This window comes from Lissotriton helveticus, chromosome 7 (genome assembly GCF_964261635.1).
Source record: "Lissotriton helveticus chromosome 7, aLisHel1.1, whole genome shotgun sequence".
In the NCBI taxonomy this organism is placed as follows: Eukaryota; Metazoa; Chordata; class Amphibia; order Caudata; family Salamandridae; genus Lissotriton; species Lissotriton helveticus.
In genome coordinates, this window is record NC_136068.1 from 1,611,872,234 (window position 1) to 1,611,888,424 (window position 16,191).

The window sequence follows — 16,191 nt, forward strand, 5'->3', positions numbered from 1 at the left end:
TCAGGTAAGATCTAGCATTTTCAATGATATATTTTCCTAGCTGTGTCTCCAGTATGCCTCACTTCGGCCGTGTTGTGTCCCTACTCTAGCTTCTACCTTAGTTGTTTATTAACTATACTTTGTATTTTCTAAGTTGCGTCTCCCATATATCCCTGTATTGCCCAAATTGTCTCGCATTAGGAACAGTATTTCCCAGTTGTCCATGTATTACACTTGAAATGCCTCCCAGTAGGCCCTGTACTACCATTGCACTATCTCCTAATAGGCCAAGTATTGCCCTTGCTTTGTTTCCCAGCAGGCCATATATTGCCATTGCTTTATATCCCAGTAATCCTTGTATTGCCCTTCCTCTGTTTCCCAATAGCCCACGTATCAGCCTTGCTCTGTCTCTCAATAGGCCATGTGTTGCCCTTGTGCCCCAGTAGATCGTGTATTGCCATGGTTCTGACTCGCACTAAGCCATGTATTGTTCTTGTTGTGTCTACCTATAGGTTATGTGTTGCTTTTGTGCTGCCTTACAGTGGGCCATGTATTGCCCTTGTCCGGCCTACCAGTAGACCATGTAGTGCCCTCGCTCTGTCTCCCAGTAGACCATGTATTGCCCTTGTCCTGTCTCTCCATAGGCCATGTATTGTTATTGTTCAGTCTCCCAGTAGGCCATGTATTGCCCTTGTCCTACCTTGCAATAGGCCATGCATTAACATTGTTCTGTCTCCCAGAAGGCCATGTAATGAACTTGCTCTGTCTCCCAGTAGGCCATGTATTGCCCTTTTTCTGTCTCTCACTAGGACATGTATTGCCCAGGTCCTGTCTGTCAATAGGCCATGCATTACCCTTGTCCTGTCTCTCAGTAGGCCTGATAGTTCCCTCACTCTTGTCTCCCTGTAGGGCTTGTATTTCTATCACTGTCTGCCCCAGTAGGATTTATATCTACAAGGATACCTTTCGAGTAGGACTTAAATTGCCATAGTTGTTATCCTTCGTAGGATTTGTATTTATCCTAATAACAGCTCCCAGCATTCCATTTATTATCCACGCTGTTTCTGCCAGGCAGGTGTGTATTGATCATCCTAGCTGTGTAGTACAGTAGTGCAATCGCTCTATCTATGCCTGCAAGAGGCCATATAATCCATAAATTGTTTGCAGCGTAAGGCCATTTGTAGTATGGTACCAAAATATTGTGTCCTAAATATTGTCTGACAAAAAATAGTGGGCCCGATTCACAGAACTAACTTAAGACAAAATCCTAAACTTACTACTTTTGGTATTCACAGAAGTTAGGATTTTGTCTTAAGTTTGTCTTAAGACAGACTTAAGTTAGGATTTTGTCTTAAGTTTGTCTTAAGTCTGTCTTAAGTCTGTCTTAAGTTTGTCTTAAGACAAAATCCTAACTTCTGTGAATGCCAAAAGTAGTACGTTTAGGATTTTGTCTTAAGTTAGTTCTGTGAATCGGGCCCAGTGTCCTAAATATGGTCTACAAAGATATTGCCCTTCTGGAGTTAATATAGAAGATCCCCATCTAATTGAGTAATATTTTTGTAAACAATATTTAGGAGACAATATTTATGACAGATGATATTTTGGTTATTGTTAATCTGACATAAGGCTAATTATTGCACAGACCCCTTTTACATTCCTTATTCCCCAAGCTGTGCCTCTTGGTAGTCCTTCTACTGCTCCACTTTCACCTCTGAGTAGTCCATCTACTGCCTTGTTGTATGTACCAGTAGGCCCAGTGTTGCCACAGTTGCATTAGACAGTTGGATTTATACCACTATAGCAATTTTATTATTTGTAGGTGGTTGTATTTAGTAATTCTGCCGTATCACAGAGATGGCTCTTAGTGTTGCAGGTATTACTACAGCTTAGGTTTATGTTGGCAGCTTGTAAAGCACATGGCTACTCCAGTTCGGAGTGTCCCTGAGCTGAATTCTGACAGGATTGGGAGAGGAAGACTGGGCGGACACTAGTATTGATTTAGACTTCTCCTAAACAACCAGGTTTTAAGATGTTTTCAGAAACCCATTTCAGAGGGCTCCGGTCTGGGATGTAGGAGAAGTAAGTTCCACTGTTTGGCTGCCAGGAACCTAAACGAGTTACTGCCAAAGCGCTTTCTGTTGAATTTGGGGACACCGACTAGTCCTGTTCCAGCAGATCTCAGACAGCGCAAAGCATTGTATGGTTGAATCAGTGGAAGAAGGTCTCTCGGGCCTTTGCCCTGCATTATTCTGTAAACATAACACAAGGCTTTAAAGGATATCCTTTCCTCTATAGAGACCCTCTAAAGGGTTTACAGAGTTCGCCCTGTGGGAGAACAATTGGGGATGTTCAGCAGCATACGTGCGGTCACCTTTGGCACCCCCTGAAGCATATGTATGCTCCTCTTGGAGGCCCCCAAATAAACGGTGTTGCAAGAGTCCTGTCTCAAAGCTACAAGGGCCTGGACAGCCGTTTTATATGCACAATCCAGAATAAGCCCAAGGTTTTCCTGATAATTTTTAGGATCTCAAAACAGGTACCTGTGAGTGTGGAGGTTTGGTCCCAGAAAGATAGGGTAGAGTCAAACCAAACTCCAACATTTTTAACGTTGTGGGTTGGGGACGGTGGGGAACCCAACTCACTGGGCCACCAGATCGAGGACCAGATAGAAAGTTGCTTCCCTACCACTAACATATCGGTTTTGCTAGTATTTAATCTCAGGCAGCTCTTTTTTCTCCAGTTAGACAAGTCAGCTAAACAAAGCTTAAAATCCTCTGCCCCTTGGCCGTTGTCTTGGGCCAAAGAAAGAATCAGTTGTGTGTCGTCCAATTATAACACCGTCTGCACTCCATGGTTTTCCAAGAAGTCCACTAGCAGGCCCTTATACAGATTGAAGAGGGTCGGGCTCAAAGCTGAGCCCTGTGGCACGCCCTGTTTCATCTGTCAAAAGTTGAAACAAATGATTGTAGGGTGACTTGGAAGGTACGACCCTCTAGGAAATTAGCCAGCCAACCCAATGCCATGCCCACCACCCCTGCGCGATGTAGCCTTCTAATAGCAGATCATGAGAGACAGTGTCAAAAGCAACACTCAAGTCAAGCATGACTAGAGCAGCCGTTTGACCAGCTCTGTCTCACAACAGGATTTGTAGTACCCTAGATATGACTCCCAGTAGACCCTGCATGACCCCACTTTTTACCAGTCGGTGCATTTATCGCCTCAGTTATATTTCCCATAGAGTCCTATAAAGGCTTACGTAGGCATGTGTACGAGAACCACGTTCCCTGCGTAGTCCCACTTGTCATTCTGGTATGTGGTAATACCGGAGACGTACCGGAGTGCTAGCAGCAACCCTGAAAGTCCTTGGGACTGAGGATACATCCTTTGTGGGTAAATTTCCCTGACAGGCTATAGGATGGAAAGGGTATATATTTTTACTTCCACCTGTGTGCTCCAATCATAGTCAAAAGTAATGATTTACCTTGGTCCTATAACCACAGCTCGGCAGAAGTGTATTACTCACTCGGGGTTAATAAACTTCTTCTGACGCAACAGTATGCCATTTCACAATTGAACTTGGATCCCTAAAAAGGCCTTGTGCGACTTCCAGATATCTCAAGTCACCCCCACAGCTCACCAGTGACAGGGTCTGCTCCCAGGTGTCATTGTCTGGTGAGTAAGGATGCAGGTGACAAATGGTTGCAGGACTTTAATTTGGATAGGGCTGTAGACCCCCAAAAAGCATTGGCATTACTCAAGGGCTAGCTTGCTTGCATTGTTTGTTGCTGTCAGCAAAGGTCTCTTCTGGTACGCTGGATCCGTTACTCCATTTTTCATTTGTCAGTCACTTGTAGTGCCACCAGTTTCTGGGGCAGGTGGTCCTGGACTCTTCACTGGCTCTTCAAACTGGAGGTGTTTCTGTCACCCAAGAAACTCTATGGCAAGCAGTGTTCCTGGCAGCCCTTCACCCTAGGTCAGTCCCCGCTGGAATGAGATATGGCACAATTATGTTCCACTTCCCAGGGAGCACATGCACACCAGCCCTATGGGCAAACAGAGGGCACACGCAGCGAAGGGGAAGAGTATATGTTCAGTTTTGGGGGAGCTAAGCAAGGCCCAGATGTAATCAGCGACTGTGCTATGTTATATCATGTTACGTTGGTAATTTGTAAAGTGTTGTACATCATCCTGAGGTCAACTCAATAGGGGTATGAGCAAGATGTAAAAGAGAGACCGGGAGAGAGTGAGGAAGAAGGAGAAACAGGATACGAAATGTGAAAATTATAGATCTCAACAGATAAAGCAGATGCGCCGAGTTGCTAGCCAGCCTTAGCTATCTGGCTTAGCGAAGCAATATGCCAGCAGGGGTAGCAGGAGGGATCTACAGAAATAGGATGTTATAAGTGTGTGTGGGAAGGATTAAAAGCAACTGTGAGAGGAACTGGGAAAAAGAGAGTTGGAGAACGAAATACGTGTTTCTAGAAATGTTATGGCAAGCCATAGTGATACACCGGGACCCAGGAGATTGCCTCTACCCTGTAAAGAGTGTCTACAGTGTGCAGCTGGAAAGGAAGCTGGAGGGAAGGAGAGCTGGGGATACTCTACCTCGGGTGTTCAGGTGCACAAGTGGGCAGAAGCATCAGGATTAGAGGGGCCCAACTCATGATCCTCAAGGTCCTCAATATTTCTCATAGCCCAAGGTAGCTTGAACTGAACTTCTACAACTCAAGATCTAGGCTCAGATTTACAAAGGTTTTGCATTGGGTTTGCAGTCATTTTTAACGCAGACCTAATGAAAAATCGTTTTGGGGATTTACAAACCAACGCAAATTGGTGTTTGGATTGATTTGTAGGAAAAGGTTACACAAATCAGCGTGAGGCACTGCTCTATGTTATGGGGTGTTGCATGGGTGGTGGTATATGCGTGTTCCTCTAATACCACCCAAGGTTTTTGATGCTAAACTCTATCTACTAACAATAGTAGGCAGGGTTGTGCACCAAAAATAAATGTGACTTGAAGGCTATTGTTAAAAGGAGAAATGCTTTAATTTCACCTTTCTTTTTTGACTGCATGTGTGCTGCACTGTACAGCTGACATACAAAGTAGGAGAAGTTGTAAAGTCCGTCTAAGAATAGTATTTTGTACTGGAAGGATCCCCTTCCAGTACAAAACCTGTGCTAGATTCATGCAGACACCTTTGCCCTATAGTGCAAAGGTGTGTGTGTGTGGCACGCGGCAGCCCGATTGTGTGCCAGCGATAGGGAGGCAGGAGGATAGTGCCATATCTCTGTCGATAAGGGGCTGTCCTTCTCTTTCCCTCTCACGCAACACAGCAACTTTGGATGTTGTGTGTAGTTGCATGAGAGTGTTGGAAATCTGGTCCCTTGTGTTAGGTAAGTTTACGAGCTGCTATTCTTAACTTGTAATAAAACAATTTCTAGGGCCCAAATATTTTCATGGGTCACCACCATGCCACCAACCACCCTTGCCCCATGCCACCAACAGGGCCACGTGTCTCGTCCTCTGGTATAATTTGTATATTAGCCCGATTGTTGTGTTCAGCACTATGTTGCTCCACAGCTGGGTTTGCACATCAAGACAGAAATACAATTACATAATTTGCATCATGCCATTTGTTTCAAAAAGTAGCATTCGGCACATATGCAGAGATAAGCAGATTATAACTTGGTACTTTTATTTCATAAATCGCTAGTCTTTGTTGTCTTGGTTTGAAACTTGAAAACAAAAAAAGACTTCCACGAATAAAACCTAGATGTTTCACTTGACTGCCTTGGGACAACCTGAGAGCTCCTGCTTGTTTTGCTCTGGTGATATATCTAAACCCTGCCATCCGAATGCTAGGCTAGCCAGCGGCTCCCACACTGGGCAGGCGTTCAGCAGCAGGCGAGCAGGAAGGACAGAACTATGCTGCCTCGTGCTGGGTCACTTCTACTAGGGCAGGGGAGGCGAACCGCTGGCTTTCCTAGCTAAAGAGTGCAACTGGGCTAGGGAGATCCTTTTTTTGTGGCACTGGCACCACTGTCCATTTTTGGTGGCAGTGTGCCATTTAAAAAAAAGATATGTGCTCGTCACACAAAATTAGCTGCTGCTGCAGTTCTTTCGAGCTACAAGTACAACCGTCTGCTCACTCAGCAGTCATTGCAATTATGAACTGCTGATGTAAAACGAGTTAAGGTCCTGAGCCCCAGCTAACACTTGCACAAATTAGGCACTGGATAACTGGTTACTCTAGGGTATAGCTTGCATTTGTGATGCGTGGAGGACAAATAGCACAGGTGAATATCAAGAACCCCCTGTAGAATAATGTAATTCCTAGGACAGGCCAAAGACACAATGGAGAATTTAATTCCTAGGCAACATATGATCACAGTAACACGAATGCAATACAAGAAATGAGTTCAGAAGGTGACATATATATCAAAAACAATGATTTTTAATCGTAAAAACAAATACATTAGCATTCTATTAAAAAGACATCAAGTTCATGACAATGGTAAATTCATATCACAAAAAATTATATTATATTTTAAAAATAACAAGTGGCAGAGATTAATTCTTCGACGCGCGTTTCGGCACTGAGAGTGCCTTCATCAGGAGTTGCCACCAATAAACTTCTCAATAAAAATATGTGATGTATTAATCTTTTTTGGATGTAGAGGGCCCCAGGATATAGGAGAAATCCCGCTAATGTATTTGTTTTTACGATTAAAAATCGTTGTTTTTGATATAGATAAGTCAACTTCTGAACTCATTTCTTGTATTGCATTCGTGTTACTGTGATCATATGTTACCTAGGAATTATATTATCCATTGGGACAAATAGCACAGAACATGCCCATCTCTATCCAAGATTTCGTTTGTCAAAGTCAAGAGGACAGATTTGCAGGTCATGTGCCTTTGTGACTTAAGGTGTGCTGGCACGTTAGATTGAGAGTCTACCTTTGCAGTGCACAGTACAATGCAGATTACTGACATGAATAGACTTGTCAATTTGGGTAATTTGGACTCATAATGTGACAGATAAATGCTGTTTTGGTAAATTGCCTTTCCTAACAGTATTCAGTGAAATACTAGTTTCTCCATGGTTTATGTCTCATGTATGGCCGGTGAGAGCTCACTGGGACTGGAAAAGAGCCAGACCATGGCCTACAGGAACATGGAGCAATATCAGAATATGATGGGATCTGCCACCAATCACAGGTAGACCTGAAAGGACATGAATACAAAGCAGGATACTATGGGGCTTCTGAAAGGCCAGGAGGGATGGGTCTGTGGTAGATGCATGTAGGTTCTTAGGGAAATGCTGTCACATCAGGATACATTGGGACTTCTGACAAGCCAGTAAGGTTGGGGTGAGTCATTCACAGTAGCTCTACAGGGAAATAGAAAGGAAGTGGGGAGTTAGACAAGTAGAAGGACAGGGGCATCATCAATCACATGTAGGCCTACAGGGGAACTGAGGAGATATTAGGACATGAAGGGGAAGCAGTCTAAAATACTGGTAGCGAGCAATCAGAAACAAAACTGAATGTGGCAACTTTACACTGTGCTGGCTTAACAAAACCAGTTTCAGCCATGGGTGGACGTTGATTCCATCCATGGCCCAGTCAGCTATAGATCAGCCTCTTACTGAGGCAAAATGTGGGAGAGGTGTGCATACAGGGCTAAGCAATCCTCCCTTTCTTGAAAAACATAGGCTTTTTGTTTTTTTACAGATATTTTTATTAGCATTTTTATTTATCCGTACATTGGGTACAATAAAAACAAACTAAGAAGTAAGACGTGGTGTATCATCAATCATTGACTACTTTCTGGGGTGTATGTTCCACCCAAACCGAGTACATCATGATAAGTACCAGGTAAGTCGTCCAACCACAAGCTAACGCATAAATAGCTATTGAAAATGTAATCATTGTATGCCATTATCAGTATTCGAAACCAAAGATCAATAGAAAGAAGGGAATTAGGGAAGAAAAAGAGTAACAAAGAAAGGAAAAAAAGAAAAGAAAAAAAGGGATAGTGGAAACTAAGCACCACATGCAGAGGAGTGGTGTGAACATATCTGGGCACTGCTATCCGTTGGAATTTTTTAACTATAAAACCTCCCGTGAGCGGGATTAGGGGCCCCCTCCCACAGCTGGAAACTCTCCTGTACTCGGCCATACTCGCGGACTACTCAGGCCCGGACATCCTCATTTTTCTTTCTCAAAAATCAATTCCCTGGGGCACTAGGAGACCCCGCATGCGAGACTCGGACCATGGCATCTGTGTGTGGACCACTTTCTGACCCTCACTACCGGTTCCCGCGGGTTTCTCCCACTCGGTTAGTGCCTCTCTACACTGTTCAGCTATTGGGAGCAATCTCACTCCCCTGGCTTCATCCCATACCAGCACTCTGCCCTCCGCTCCAGCCCATGCAATAACATCTCTGTTCCAGACCGCAATCTGTGGTCCTCTGGATCCGGGAGAGCACATCTGGGGCACTGTCGCACCTCCCCTCCATATGGAGAAGTGTGGCTCAATGGTTAGAGTGGCAGACCCTCATGCAGAGGTCTGGCCCGGGACCAGGGTTCAATTCCCGCCTCGGCGGGTCTTGGGCTCAATTTCCTCAGACCTGATAATTCTCGCCTCGGTGCCTAATCTAATCATGGCTCCCACTCTGCAACTCTGGGCAATAGCTTGCTTAGTATCCACAACGGCCCCAACAGCGCTGGGATGCCTGGCTTCACCTTGGGGGTGCCCAGGAGTGGGCATCTCACAGGGAAAAACCAGGAAGGGTTCCACAGCGGTATGTGTACATCGCCAAGACACCTCAGGGTATAAGTGCGCTATACAAGTACGAATTCAATTCAATTCAATATGTCTCATTAAGCCGGTGGGGCGTCATATAGGTCATATGAATGTAGTTGAATTGGATGTATTTCAACCGAGTGTTCCGGAAGATCTTCCCAGAATAGTTCAGCACCTTGCGCCACTCAGCGTCGGTAAGGACTCTGCCACCAATCCTATCCCAACGCGCCCGTAAGCCATCAAGGGGGCCAATGGAAGCTTCCACTAATGCGATATAGAGCCATTTCACCAGGTGGCCTGCGGTGCTACAAGTGAACAACGCATGGAGGACAGGGTGCGTGTCAGGCTCCCTCCTCCCAGTACCCCACAGGTGCGCAAATGTGCGCGTCAGCGCCTCCTAGTGCAGGAACTGACCCGGGGGGGGGGAAGTCCGCAATCATCCGCCAAATACGTGAAAGGAATCAGCTCCTTATCCAGATAGCAGTCCCAAACATTATCTTGCCCAGCCTCCAACCACTTGGCCAGCTGGGCACCTGTGAATGTAGACTGGGGGTTCCCATGCGGCAACCCCACCAGGGGTAGCACAACATAGGTTTATATATAAAATGTAAATAAAGATTTCCTGCACGCTTGCTTTTTCCAAGTATGCTGGTTCAATGTAATGGTTTATGTAGCCATATCTAACCCAATCTGATAACTTTTTGTATTAGAAGAGGAGCCTGTGCTGCAATTACCAAAATATAAATATTTTATCATACCTTGCAATATTGGAACCACCTCCAGCAAAAGCATTAACATCCTGAGGTAGAGAGACAAAATATCGAAATTAAAATATCGATATACAATAATATCGATGTTTTAATTTCGATGGTATAGAATATCGATGTGCAATAATATCGATAGACAGAATATCGATATTAAGGTATGTATGTTAGTAATATCGAAATTTTGTTTAGTGTTATGTATTTTATTATGTTGTTTATATGTTTGTTAAACATGTTTTTTAATGTATGTTTAGAATTAGTAATTTTGTTTAAATTTTGCGTTTTAGTATCAGAGCGGGTTGTGGGTTTATAGGGGAATAGGGTGGGAAGTAATTTAATTATAATTGATTGATTAATATGTTTTTTTAAATATTTTTGATTAATACATAATTATTAATTAATAATTAATAGGTAATTAATTATTATTAATTAGTTAATTAAATGAATTAGAGTTAATGTAGTAGTATTTATTATTTTTTGGTAATTCATTTTTAATTAGTTAATTAAATGAATTAGAGTTAATGTAGTAATGTTTATTATTTTTTCTTATTGTTAATTAATAATGAATTGGTAATTAATTATTATTAATTAGTTAATTAAATTAATTACAGTAAATGTACTAATATTTTTAATTTTTTGTTATTGCTAATTAATAATTAACTGGTAATTAATTATTAAGTGATTAAATGACAATTACATTTTTTATGTGATTTATTTATGTGTAGTGGGTTGTGTGTTTATAGGAGAATAGCGTGTGACATAATTAAATTAAATTATTTAAAGAGATTGTATTTATTTATTGGTATTTATTGTTAATTAATTGTTAATTAATTAATTGGTTATTCATTTTTTTAAATTATTTCATAATATTAATTATAAATAATGTATTAATTGCTTATTCTTGTAAATATCTTGTTAATTAATTGGTAATTAAATTTTAATTGGTAATTAATATGTGTTAATTAGCTCATTTATAATTACATCAATTTAATATTAATTGTTATTAATTTATTAATTGATATTTATATTATTTGTGGTTTTTTGTATGTGTAGTGTGTTGTGTGTTAAAGGGGGAGTAGTGTGGGAAGTAATTTTTTCCCCCATGCTATCCAACGCTTTCCCTACTGTTGCACCCTCTGGAGTGGGAATAGTAATTTTTACCCCTACGCTATCCAACGCTTTCCCTACTGTTGCACCCTCTGGAGTGGGAATCATAATTTTTACCCCTACGCTATCCAACGCTTTCCCTACTGTTGCACCCTTTTGAGTGGGAATAGTAATTTTTACCCCTACGCTATCCAAAGTTTTCCCTACTGTTGCACCCTCTGGAGTGGGAACAGTAATTTTTACCCCTACGCTATCCAACGCTTTACCTACTGTTGCACCCTCTGGAGTGGGAATAGTAATTTTTACCCCTACGCTATTCAACGCTTTCCCTACTGTTGCACCCTCTGGAGTGGGAATAGTAATTTTTACCCCTACGTTATCCAACGCTTTCCCTACTGTTGCACCCTCTTGAGTGGGAATAGTAATTTTTACCCCTACGTTATCCAACGCTTTCCCTACAGTTGCACCCTTTGGAGTGGGAATAGTAATTTTTACCCCTACGCTATCCAACGCTTTCCCTACTGTTGCACACTTTGGAGTGGGAATAGTAATTTTTACCCCTACGCTATCCAACGCTTTCCCTACTGTTGCACCCTTTGGAGTGGGAATAGTAATTTTTACCCCTACGTTATCCAACGCTTTCCCTACAGTTGCACCCTTTGGAGTGGGAATAGTAATTTTTACCCCTACGCTATCCAACGCTTTCCCTACTGTTGCACACTTTGGAGTGGGAATAGTAATTTTTACCCCTACGCTATCCAACGCTTTCCCTACTGTTGCACCCTCTTGAGTGGGAATAGTAATTTTTACCCCTACGTTATCCAACGCTTTCCCTACAGTTGCACCCTTTGGAGTGGGAATAGTAATTTTTACCCCTACGCTATCCAACGCTTTCCCTACTGTTGCACACTTTGGAGTGGGAATAGTAATTTTTACCCCTACGCTATCCAACGCTTTCCCTACTGTTGCACCCTTTGGAGTGGGAATAGTAATTTTTACCCCTACGTTATCCAACGCTTTCCCTACAGTTGCACCCTTTGGAGTGGGAATAGTAATTTTTACCCCTACGCTATCCAACGCTTTCCCTACTGTTGCACACTTTGGAGTGGGAATAGTAATTTTTACCCCTACGCTATCCAACGCTTTCCCTACTGTTGCACCCTTTGGAGTGGGAATAGTAATTTTTACCCCTACGCTATCCAACGCTTTCCCTACTGTTGCACTCTCTGGAGTGGGAATATTCATTTTTACCCCTACGCTATCCAACGCTTTCCCTACTGTTGCACCCTCTGGAGTGGGAATAGTAATTTTTACCCCTACGCTATCCAACGCTTTCCCTACTGTTGACTCTCTGGAGTGGGAATAGTAATTTTTACCCCTACGCTATCCAACGCTTTCCCTACTGTTGCACTCTCTGGAGTGGGAATAGTAATTTTTACCCCTAAGCTATCCAACGCTTTCCCTACTGTTGCACTCTCTGGAGTGGGAATAGTAATTTTTACCCCTACGCTATCCAACGCTTTCCCTACTGTTGCACCCTCTGAAATGGGAATAGTAATTTTTACCCCTACGCTATCCAACGCTTTCCCTACTGTTGCACCCTCTGGAGTGGGAACAGTAATTTTTACCCCTACGCTATCCAACGCTTTCCCTACTGTTGCACCCTTTTGAGTGGGAATAGTAATTTTTACCCCTACGCTATCCAACGCTTTCCCTACTGTTGCACCCTCTGGAGTGGGAACAGTAATTTTGACCCCTACGCTATCCAACGCTTTCCCTACTGTTGCACCCTCTGGAGTGGGAATAGTAATTTTTACCCCTATGCTATCCAACGCTTTCCCTACTGTTGCACCCTCTGGAGTGGGAATAGTAATTTTTACCCCTACGTTATCCAACGCTTTCCTTACTGTTGCACCCTCTGGAGTGGGAATAGTAATTTGTACCCCTACGTTATCCAACGCTTTCCCTACTGTTGCACCCTTTGGAGTGGGAATAGTAACTTTTACCCCTACGCTATCCAACGCTTTCCCTACTGTTGCACACTTTGGAGTGGGAATAGTAATTTTTACCCCTACGCTATCCAACGCTTTCCCTACTGTTGCACCCTTTGGAGTGGGAATAGTAATTTTTACCCCTACGCTATCCAACGCTTTCCCTACTGTTGCACTCTCTGGAGTGGGAATAGTAATTTTTACCCCTCCGCTATCCAACGCTTTCCCTACTGTTGCACCCTCTGGAGTGGGAATAGTAATTTTTACCCCTACGCTATCCAACGCTTTCCCTACTGTTGACTCTCTGGAGTGGGAATAGTAATTTTTACCCCTACGCTATCCAACGCTTTCCCTACTGTTGCACTCTCTGGAGTGGGAATAGTAATTTTTACCCCTACGCTATCCAACCCTTTCCCTACTGTTGTACCCTCTGGAGTGGGAATAGTAATTTTTACCCCTACGCTATCCATCGCTTTCCCTACTGTTGCACTCTCTGGTGTGGGAATAGTAATTTTTACCACTACGCTATCCAACGCTTTCCCTACTGTTGCACTCTCTGGAGTGGGAATAGTAATTTTTACCCCTACGCTATCCAACGCTTTCCCTACTGTTGCACCCTCTGGAGTGGGAATAGTAATTTTTACCCCTACGCTATTCAACGCTTTCCCTACTGTTGCACACTTTGGAGTGGTAATAGTAATTTTTACCCCTACGCTATCCAACGCTTTCCCTACTGTTGCACCCTTTGGAGTGGGAATAGTAATTTTTACCCCTACGCTATCCAACGCTTTCCCTACTGTTGCACCCTTTGGAGTGGGAATAGTAATTTTTACCCCTACGCTATTCAACGCTTTCCCTACTGTTGCACTCTCTGGAGTGGGAATAGTCATTTTTACCCCTACGCTATCCAACTCTTTCCCTACTGTTGACTCTCTGGAGTGGGAATAGTAATTGTTACCCCTACTCTATCCAACGCTTTCCCTACTGTTGCACTCTCTGGAGTGGGAATAGTAATTTTTACCCCTAAGCTATCCAACGCTTTCCCTACTGTTGCACTCTCTGGAGTGGGAATTGTAATTTTTACCCCTACGCTATCCAACGCTTTCCCTACTGTTGCACCCTCTGGAGTGGGAATAGTAATTTTTACCCCTACGCTATCCAACGCTTTCCCTACTGTTGACTCTCTGGAGTGGGAATAGTAATTTTTACCCCTGCGCTATCCAACGCTTTCCCTACTGTTGCACCCTCTGGAGTGGGAATAGTAATTTTTACCCCTACGCTATCCAACGCTTTCCCTACTGTTGCACCCTTTTGAGTGGGAATAGTAAGTTTTTACCCCTACGCTATCCAACGCTTTCCCTACTGTTGCACCCTCTGGAGTGGGAACAGTAATTTTTACCCCTACGCTATCCAACGCTTTCCCTACTGTTGCACCCTTTTGAGTGGGAATAGTAATTTTTACCCCTACGCTATCCAACGCTTTCCCTACTGTTGCACCCTCTGGAGTGGGAACAGTAATTTTTACCCCTACGCTATCCAACGCTTTCCCTACTGTTGCACCCTTTTGAGTGGGAATAGTAATTTTTACCCCTACGCTATCCAACGCTTTCCCTACTGTTGCACACTTTGGAGTGGGAATAGTAATTTTTACCCCTACGCTATCCAACGCTTTCCCTACTGTTGCACCCTTTGGAGTGGGAATAGTAATTTTTACCCCTACGCTATCCAACGCTTTCCCTACTGTTGCACTCTCTGGAGTGGGAATAGTAATTGTTACCCCTCCGCTATCCAACGCTTTCCCTACTGTTGCACCCTCTGGAGTGGGAATAGTAATTTTTACCCCTACGCTATCCAACGCTTTCCCTACTGTTGACTCTCTGGAGTGGGAATAGTAATTTTTACCCCTACGCTATCCAACGCTTTCCCTACTGTTGCACTCTCTGGAGTGGGAATAATAATTTTTACCCCTACGCTATCCAACACTTTCCCTACTGTTGCACCCTCTGGAGTGGGAATAGTAATTTTTACCCCTACGCTATCCAACGCTTTCCCTACTGTTGCACCCTTTTGAGTGGGAATAGTAATTTTTACCCCCATGCTATCCAACGCTTTCCCTACTGTTGCACCCTTTTGAGTGGGAATAGTAATTTCTACCCCTACGCTATCCAACGTTTTCCCTACTGTTGCACCCTCTGGAGTGGGAACAGTAATTTTTACCCCTACGCTATCCAACGCTTTCCCTACTGTTGCACCCTCTGGAGTGGGAATAGTAAGTTTTTACCCCTATGCTATTCAACGCTTTCCCTACTGTTGCACCCTCTGGAGTGGGAATAGTAATTTTTACCCCTACGTTATCCAACGCTTTCCCTACTGTTTCACCCTCTGGAGTGGAAATAGTAATTTTTACCCCTACGTTATCCAACGCTTTCCCTACTGTTGCACCCTTTGGAGTGGGAATAGTAATTTTTACCCCTACGCTATCCAACGCTTTCCCTACTGTTGCACCCTCTGGAGTGGGAATAGTAATTTTTACCCCTACGCTATCCAACGCTTTCCCTACTGTTGCACCCTCTGGAGTGGGAATAGTAATTTTTACCCCTACGCTATCCAACGCTTTCCCTACTGTTGCACCCTCTGGAGTGGGAATAGTAATTTTTACCCCTACGCTATCCAACGCTTTCCCTACTGTTGACTCTCTGGAGTGGGAATAGTAATTTTTACCCCTACGCTATCCAACGCTTTCCCTACTGTTGCACCCTCTGGAGTGGGAATAGTAATTTTTACCCCTACGCTATCCAACGCTTTCCCTACTGTTGCACCCTTTTGAGTGGTAATAGTAATTTTTACCCCTACGCTATCCAACGCTTTCCCTACTGTTGCACCCTCTGGAGTGGGAACAGTAATTTTTACCCCTACGCTATCCAACGCTTTCCCTACTGTTGCACCCTCTGGAGTGGGAATAGTCATTTCTACCCCTACGCTATCCAACGCTTTCCCTACTGTTGCACCCTCTGGAGTGGGAATAGTACGTTTTTACCCCTACGTTATCCAACGCTTTCCCTACTGTTGCACCCTCTGGAGTGGGAATAGTAATTTGTACCCCTACTTTATCCAACTCTTTCCCTACTGTTGCACCCTTTGGAGTGGGAATAGTAATTTTTACCCCTACGCTATCCAACGCTTTCCCTACTGTTGCACACTTTGGAGTGGGAATAGTAATTTTTACCCCTACGCTATCCAACGCTTTCCCTACTGTAGCACCCTTTGGAGTGGGAATAGTAATTTTTACCCCTACGCTATCCAACGCTTTCCCTACAGTTGCACTCTCTGGAGTGGGAATAGTAATTTTTACCCCTCCGCTATCCAACGCTTTCCCTACTGTTGCACCCTCTGGAGTGGGAATAGTAAGTTTTTACCCCTACGTTATCCAACGCTTTCCCTACTGTTGCACCCTCTGGAGGGGGAATAGTAATTTTTACCCCCTACGCTATCCAACGCTTTCCCTACTGTTGACTCTCTGGAGTGGGAATAGTAATTT